This window comes from Dipodomys ordii, unplaced genomic scaffold (assembly GCF_000151885.1).
Source record: "Dipodomys ordii isolate 6190 unplaced genomic scaffold, Dord_2.0 Scaffold36, whole genome shotgun sequence".
In the NCBI taxonomy this organism is placed as follows: domain Eukaryota; kingdom Metazoa; phylum Chordata; class Mammalia; order Rodentia; family Heteromyidae; genus Dipodomys; species Dipodomys ordii.
The window spans coordinates 1,233,269-1,242,297 of NW_012267252.1; the positions used below are offsets into that span (position 1 = coordinate 1,233,269).

At 37.7% G+C, this 9,029-nt stretch overlaps 1 protein-coding gene across 1 annotated transcript in view; it reads left to right on the forward strand.

Annotated features, from left to right (window-relative positions):
* Positions 1-9,029, forward strand: part of Lcor (ligand dependent nuclear receptor corepressor) — a 77,329-nt gene that overhangs the window by 25,032 nt on the left and 43,268 nt on the right. Inside the window, exons 2-3 of the mRNA XM_013017793.1 lie at positions 5,916-5,981; positions 6,734-6,813. The gene's annotated coding sequence lies outside the window, so the exon portion shown is untranslated. The remainder of the gene's footprint in view (positions 1-5,915; positions 5,982-6,733; positions 6,814-9,029) is intronic.

Sequence of the window (9,029 nt, forward strand, 5' to 3'; positions counted from 1 at the left end):
GGGATTTTGCTGATTAATTGGAGATAGAGTCTCCCAGATTTTTTTTGGTTGTTATTGGTGTTGGGCTGTCTTTGAACTGGGATTCTTAGACCTCGGCATCCTGAATAGTTTTGATTACAGGATGAGCCACTAGTGCCCAACAAAATCATATTTTAGCGACCAAGGATTTTTGTTCTTAAGGCTGTGTGGGTATGTGTGTGCGCACGCGTGCCAGTCCTGGGGCTTTAACCTCAGGGTCTGGAAGTTGTCCCTGAGCTTCTTGCTCAAGACTAGTGCTCTACCACTTGAAACACAGCTCCCACTTCCAGCTTTTTGGGTTGTTGAAGATAAGAGTCTCATGGATTTTGTTTCCCAAGTGGGCTTCAAATCTGAACTTCAGAACTCAGTCTCCTGAGTAGCTAGTATTACAGATGTGAGCAAGCCACTGGCTGAAATAATTGAGAACAATCCTTTCTAGAGTGAATGGCTGCTTTACAACATTCCTTGAAATGTCTCTCTTTTATGCCTGTCCACAAATAAATAGTTTGGTTATATAAAGTATCTTTCCTCTCAGAAGTTTGTACAGTTAATCCTTAAACAATACAGGTTTGAAGTACTTAGGTAGTAGATTTATATATGTAGATACTTTTGTTGTTGTTGTTCAGCACTTCTGGGCCTGAGCGCTGTCCCTCAGCTCTTTAGCTCAAGGTTAGTGCTCTCTACCACTTGGAGCCATAGGTTCACTTCCAGTTTTCTGGTGGTTAATTGGAGATTAGTCTCAAGGACTTTCCTGCCCAGGCTGGGTTTGAACTTCGATCCTCAGGTGTCAGCCTCCTGAGTAGCTAGGTTTATAGGCATTGAGCCACCAGTGCCCTTCTAGAGATACTAAAAAATCCCCCCCCCCAAAGTTTTATTATAAAAAAAAATCAACATTTCATTTATTACAATTCAGCTTATTGTAATAATGAAAAAGTTTATACAAAGGTTTTTTTTTTTAAATAATTAAAGCACTTACTTTACAAAAAGAGGGGAGTGATCTGGGTGCTGATGGCTCACACCTCCAATCCTAGCTACACCGGAGGCTTAGATCTGAGGATCATGGTTCAAAGCCAACCCCTGGCAGGAAAGTCCTCCTGCCTGGGAGACTCTTATCTCCAATAAACCACTAGAAAACTGGAAGTGGTGCTGTGGCTCAAGTGGTAGAGTGCTCACCTTGAGCTGAAGGGGGTAGGGATAGTGCCCAAGCCCAGAGTTCAAGCCCCATGACCAACAGAAATAAAAAAGGGGGGGAGTGGAAGAGAGGAGGGATGACCAAATGTTGACCATTATAATATAAATACATCCCTCCAAAGCACCACTTTACCAAAGTTGTGTAAGAAACACCAGCTGACATTAAGACATGAGAAGATTAAAGCTTAGGAAACAACTTTAAAGGATAAATAGCCCAAAGTACAAGCTCCTTTACATGTAGGTAAGGCCTGACCAGCTCAGCATCCTCTTTCTGGTTCTTAGATCTCTCACTAAACTTGTAATAACTTCACACAGCACTGGACCTAATCATTACTTGCTGTTTTCCTTTTAATATCCAGCCTTAGGTATTTACACAGATAGATGCACATTTCTAATTCCCAATCTTACATCTTGCTAAAGAAAAACCTCAAATGGGGAGTAAGCAAAAAACATGTTGTCTTCAATTGTCCAGTGTTAACTTCTGGGAAAACCTAAGTAATGGGAGATCTCCTAGGTCTATATTAGGTTCATTTTGCATTTTTGAGCACAGAACATTTATGTGAGGTTGTATCTATAATGGGATTTCTTTTCAGCAATAAATCATTTGCACATGGCCATGAAACAAGTAGATCTTACCTGAGTTGAAGGAGGATGAGGGTAGAGCCAGTAATTTGATTCTGAATCATTTAGATAGGGTGTAGGTAGTTCACACCTGTAATCCTAGATATTCAGAAGGCTGAGATCTGAGGATTGGTTCTCAATGTTCATAACATCAGTATTTTAACTTACAAACATATAAATTTGTCTTAAGACCCAGTGTCCTTTACTCTTAAGAATTTCAAAAGTCAGGGGCTGGGAGTATGGCTCAGTGGTAGAGCACTTGCCTTGCATGCATGCATGAGGCCCTGGGTTTGATTCCTCAGCATCACATAAGCAAAAATAAAAAAGCCGGAAGGGGCGCTGTGGTTCAAGTGGTAGAGTGCTAGCCTTGAGCTGAAGAGCTGAGGAAAAGCGCCCAGGCCCAAAGTTCAGGCCCCACAACTGGACTCCCCCCCCCCCAAAAAAAAAAGAATTTCAAAAGTCAAATTTGGGACTGTTATGCAATTATGCAATCCTAGAAGTTAGAAATCATGCATATGGAGATTTTTTTTGAGATCTTTGACCATTTAAAATATTTGGAAGATGGTGCAGCCTAGAAATACAGAAAAAAAGAAACATTTCATGTCATGAATGCATACAGCTTATGTAGAGCATTTTCTATTTTCAATCATTTACTATTAAACAAGCTAGAATAAGTTAGAATTAGGGCTGGGAATGTTGTTTAGTAGTAGAGTACTTGCCTAGCATGCATGAAGCCTTGGGTTTGAATCCTTACCACCACATACACAGAAAAAGCTGGAAGTTGTACTCTGGCTCCAGTGGTAGAGCACTAGTCTTAAGCAAAAGAAGCTCAGGGACTATGCTCAGGCCCAAAGTTCAACCCCAGGTCCTTGCCCACCTTCCCCCCACTCCCCCCCCAAAAAAAAGTTAGGATTAGCTGGGGGCTGGTAGTTTAGTCCTTTAATCCTAGCTACTTAGGAAGTCAGTTGAGGGTCTAAGCCAGTCCAGGCAGGAAATTCCATGAGACTCTGCTCTCCGGTTAACCATCAGAAACTCAGAAATGGAACTATACCTCAGATGGTAGATAGAGCCCTGGCAAAAATAGCCTGGTAAGAACAATTGAAAAAACAAAAAATGAAATAAAACCACTCCATGTCTGCCCACCATTTTCTGTTCATTGTCTACCTTTATCCCTGGTTCTCAGTTAATTTATGTTGAATACATGAATACGTATTTCTATTCAATAAATGAATAGGGTTGATAGATTGAAGAGATACTATCAAGGAGATAGTTTTAATTTGGGGAAGATGAAAGACAAAGACTTAAGAAAATACTGAGACTTACGGTATTGGATAGGAATTATTTTAGAAATTAGTCAAATCTAATAAAATATTTTTTGAACATGTACTATATTGTGTTAAAGATACCTTTAAAACCCTCATCATTGACCATATTAAGACTTTTCAGTGTTTATTTTTCTGTGGTCTGTGTTATCAATCTTCATGGCTTTTCTGTAAGATCATGTCTCAAATTTTGAATATATTTGTTCTTCCCTTATTTGCCTTTTTTTTAATGTCAAGCATAGCACATGAGGCATTCCCTGTTGCTATGCAACTGCTAAATTCAGTATTTCTTTATTAATAACATTGAGTGATGTTTTTATTAATAAAACATCCAGTGAAGAGACCGTAGTAAAATAGAGCTTTGCCAGTATCCAGTCAGTAATACTTGTAAGGTTTAATTAAGTTTGAGAAGAAGAGGAATGATTTTTCAGGTAATATTTTAAGCTAAATCAGCTGTGTTTTCTTCCCTTTTCTTTTCATCAATTTTTGTTTTGTTTCGTGGCTTTGAACTCAGGTCTTGGACTCTGTCCCTGAGCTCTTTTGTTCAAGGTTCTAACACTTTGAGCCACAGTACCACTTCCAGTTTTTTGGTGGTTAATTGGAGATAAAGAGTCATGGACTTTCCTGCCCAGGCTGGATTTGAACTGCAGTCTTCAGATCTCAGCTTTTTGAATGTAACTAGGATTACAGGAGTAAGTCACCAGTGCTTGGCCTTTCCATCAATTTCTAACAAGAGTTGACTTTTAGCTCAAGTTGAACCTGGAACTTGCTATGTAACTTAGGCTGGCTTAAACTGTCCATGTTGTTGACTCTACTTTCCCAGGGATAGGAATCTATAATGAAATTAGTCTTTTCTACAGTACTTTTTTTTTTTAAATCTGTTATTTGGTTTCTCTGTTTTCTATTTTCCAGATCCTGTTCTTGTAATTTTAAAGTCTATATATCATAAATGCTTTATTTTTTACTTTCTGCTTTTCTTGCTATATACAGTTTTTTTTCAAAAGTTGAAAAGCTTAATGACAATACCTTTATTTTTTTGCTACTTACAATCTTTAAAATTTACACAGAGCTAGGCAAGGTGGTTCACACCTGTAATCCTTATACTGTCAAAGCTGAGGCAAAAGTGGACACCAGTGGCCTGTAATACCAGCTGCTCAGGAGGCTGAAATCTGAGGATTGCAGTTCAAAACCAAGCCTGGCAAGAAAGTCTAACCTTGAGCAAAAGAAGCTCAGGGACAGCACTCAGGCCCTGAGTTCAAGCCCCAGGACACTCCCACCTCCTTCCCCCTCGTCTCCTACAGCTGAGGCAGGAGGTGCCAAAACTATACATTATAATGTGGCAGCCAACTGGGGTTTGTATAGTGAGTTTTGGGCTAATCTGGACTACATAGGGAGATATTCTCAGAAGAAAACCAAAATTTTATTCTCAGCGTACAATTTGAAATTTGTTTGAATTTCTTGTGAACTCAAGTCAAAGAGTACACTTTAAAACATGACAGGTATTAAAAATAGTCACTCTTGGGGCTGGGAGAGTGGCTCAGTGGTAGAGTGCTTGCCTTGCATGCATGAGGCCCTGGGTTCGATTTTTTTCAGCACCACATAAGCAGTGGCACTGTGGCTCAAGTGGTAGAGCGCTTGCCTTGAGCTAAAGAACTGAGGGACAGCGCCCTGCCCAGAGTTCAAGCCCCACAACCGAGCAAAAAAAAAATTAAATTAAATTAAATTTGCTATTTAGGATAAGGACTACCTGTAACCTCTTAGCTGTATTTGTATTTAATTTTGTTAACATGTTCTTGTAATAATTTTAATGGCAAGAAATATGCGTGGTTTAAAAAAGCAGTTGTTGAAAAATAAGTGAAAAATTTATATTTCAAAAGAGAGCTTAGTGATAACTTTCTAAATTACAATGTGGATAACATGAACTATAGAGATTACTCTGTTGAAAATGACGATTTAATATTTGGGTATCCTAAGCTGGGTGTCAGATGCTCACTTCTGTAATCCTAGCTACTCAGAAGGCTGAGTTCTGAGGGTCTCAGTTCAAAGCCAGACCAAGCAAGAAAGTCCACGAAACTCTTACCTCTAAGCACTAAAAAGTCAGAAGTGGATTCCAGTGGAAGAGTGGCTAACCTTGAGCAAAAAAACCCCAGGTAGTGTCTAAGCCCTGAGTTCAAGTTCTAGGAACAGCGCTTGTGCACATGTACACACAGGCACAGACATTATTCCTAAGGTCCATATGGCTTCATAGATTCTTTGTAATATGTTTTTTTTAAAATATTTTTTTATTTTTTATTGTAAAGATACTATACAGAGGGTTACAGTTACTTGAGTAAGGTAATGAGTACACTTCCTATTGAGCATTGTTATCCCCTCCATTGTTTTCCCCCTACCATCTCTTCCCTCCCTACCTTCCCCAGGTTCTTTTTTTTTTTAATTGTGATTAAGTGATTACATAATTTCCCGAATTTCACAGTATTGTGGAACTTGAGAGTTTATGTAAAAATTTTGTAGGAGAGTAAGTAAGAGAATTTGAATTTTCATTCCTTTCTTGGTTATTTCTAGTGTGTGTTTTTCTTGTTCTTGAATGTATGTGCTTAGAATTGTGTTGTTAATCATTAACAAAAATGTTCTCTTTTAGATTTGTCAGTGATACTCTTATTCCTTGACCTATCTTTGAGAACTAAGAGCATCATCGCTGTAACATATTGATTAATATTATGGTGAATATTATTGTAGTAATACAATTTTTTTAATCCTTTTTAGGGTTTGAAAGTATTCTTGAAGGGCTGTTTGGACCTGCATTATTAAAAGATCTCAGTTTATTTAAAGGTACTAAAATTAGTTTTGGTATTTCAAAAGCTTTTTGATTATCTTGGTGTGATTTTAAGCTCCTTTTTATTCGGTTTCATGAGGTTAAAGTTAAATCCAAGTAAGCATCTTTTTATTTTTTATTTTATTTTTTATTTTTTTTGGGTCCGGTCATGGGCCTTAACTCTGGGCCTGGGCGCTGTCCCTCAGCTCTTCAGCTCAAGGTTACACTCTACCACTTGAGCCATAGCGCCACTTCCGGCTTTTTTTTTCTGGTTATGTGGTGCTGAGGAATCGAACCCAGAGCCTCATGCATGCAAGGCAAGCGCTCTACCACTGAGCCACCTTCCCAGCCCCAAGTAAGCATCTTTTTATGTTTAGTGGATATTGTTAACATGTTTAAGCAGCATGTATTAATTAAGCATGAGAGTGGTTAGGAATTGAGTTTTGAGTTATGATTTCAGATTTTTTTTCTTGTTGAGCTAAGAATTTTAAAACAGGAGGGTGAGAGTGTAGTAGAAATGTGCTTGCCTTTTATGCATGAAGCCCAGGATTCAAACCTCAGGAGCAAAATTAAAACATGATTGGCAGTAGAGATCAGTGATAAGGCATTGAATTTGCCATGTATGAGCTCCTAAGTTTGATCCACAGAGTTTGAAGACAAATAGGAAATCTGTCACCTACTTAGTGAAGTTTTTGTTAAAAACAATATTTTGCAATTATAATTTATTTTCTGAAAATTGGTTTTTAAATTACTATTATATTTTTTGCAGATTGTGAACCTGAAAACATCTCTAGTTGGACTTTCGATGAAAATTGTCTGTTCTGTTGTTTGAGAAGAGAGAAAATAAAGGTAACCCAGAATCTTGTGAAACCGTTACTAACCATAGTATTTTAGTATCCTTTAAAAAAAAATTATTTGGTTGGTTGTTGGGAAAGAAAGTATGATACTTTCTTTATAAAGGGTTTGATAGTAACTCTGGGTTTTGCAACTGTTTTTAGTCTTTAGATTTGTCTAATAAGAAATCTGCATCCCAGCATGTAATTGCTTTGTTATTAAGTTACTAAGTTATTTAGTTACTTAGTTATCTACTAGGTCTTAAACTATTCTGTTTATCTTAAATAGAAAATGTACTATAATCCAAGAAATGGGAGTTATTAAAGAAGAGTAACAGATCTGGATTAGGCAGTTATTAATTTATGAAGATTTAGATTTATGGTTTCAAGTATTTGTAGTATCTAGGCACAAATGCTGCTTATATTCTGTTGTACAAATTAGTTGAACCTTTGTGCTAAATGTAAGTAGAGGGTTTGGGGTTTTTTGGTCTGTCACTGGGCTTAACTCAGGACCTAGGTATTGTCCTTGAGCTTTTTCGCTCAAGGCTAGAGCTCCAACACTTTGAGCCACAAGGCCTTCCATCTTTACTTTCTTTCATGTGTGTGTGTGTGTGCGCGTGCGTGCGTGCGTGCGTGCGTGCGTGCGTGCGTGTGCGTGCACGTGCCTGCCTGCCTGCTTGTCTGTCTGTCTGTCTCATACTAGAGTTTGAACTGAAGACTTTAAACACTTACTAGACAGGCACTTGTTCGTTTGAGTTACACCTGTAGTCTGAATTTCCACAGTTGTGATGGTAGTTCACATTCTTAGCATTGCTTCTGAATTCCTGAAGTAACATCATCAGTCTCTTTCTCAGAGCTCTTCAGGCTGTTAAAAACTCCCTCGACCCACTACTGTCACCCCAAAATGTTATGGAAATAATGCCCTGTACTCAGTCTTCAAGGACTTTTTCATTGCCTTTTTAAACTTAACTCTCAGTTCCTTGGTAGCCTGTACAATCCCAACTCTATCCTATAATTTTGAATGTAGGCTTTATTCCTATTTCCAGTCCCCTTTAGCTTTTAGTTATTTTTCAGTTAGGGTCTTATGCTTTTTGCCCAGGATCAGCCACAGGTAGGTAACAATCCTCTTTCCTGTGCCCACTGCCAATTTGGATTATGTGTGTGCCACCATACCCAGTTTCTTTGTTGAGGCTTGCTAACTTTTGTCAAGTGTAGCCCAGAGCTGAGTAGCTCATATCATAGCCATGGGCCATTACACCTAGCCACACTCTACTTTCCTTTCTAATAATGTTTCAATAGTCAATATAATTTTCTTTCAGTAATCTGCAAATATTAGTCTAATTTGTATTAAACAACATACCTTTACTAGTTTTTGGACTACTTACTAAAAGAGAACTTTACTTGTTTTCTGTAGTTGAAAATCCCTTGCTTTTAGCTCTTAAGCCCTACTCTGTCTATAAATGTGTTGATACTGCTGTCTCACTTTACACATTTAATTCAATATTTGTAGCAAATATTGTGACAGTATTCTAACTTATTTTTTGTTCCTCCTTCTCTGAAAAAGTTTGAATTTTGTGTTGACTACTTGGCCAGCTGCTGCAGATAGAACTATGCCATATACTTCTTTGTCCTCCTATGCATAGCCATTGTACTACTGTTGATGATTGTTGGCAAATGTTTTAGAATCTGAAATTTAGTGTTATTAGAAATTTAGTGAAATTTAGCCAATTTAGTGTTATTTTGTGACATCTTTTCATATTTTATCCATGAAGTTATTGCTGTGAATTATCTGGGAGTCTGTGTTGACATGAAATTCAATGTGTCTTGAAAAAAGAGAGGCTAGAAAACAAATGGTTTCATGACTTAAAACTACAAATAAAATTTATCACTAGTTTATATATGTTAGCTTATTGTAGTTACTATAGTTGCAAGTCATTAAATAGGAGTTGGGTAGAAGGAGCAATTGTGTTTTTTTTTTTTTTTAATATTAGTATTGGGAAGAGAGCCATTCTGTGCCTGGTAATGGATTATAGTATGTTATTGCAACATGATTAAGAGTTTTTTCTTTTTCTTTTTTTTAATATAATTTTATTTTATTTGTGAACATACTGTACAGAGGGGTTACAATTACACGGGCAGGATAATGCGTACATTTCTTACCAAGCATTGCAGCCTCCTCCTTTGTTTACCCTTCACATCCCTTCCCAGCCTCCTCCCCCCTCCCCCAAATCT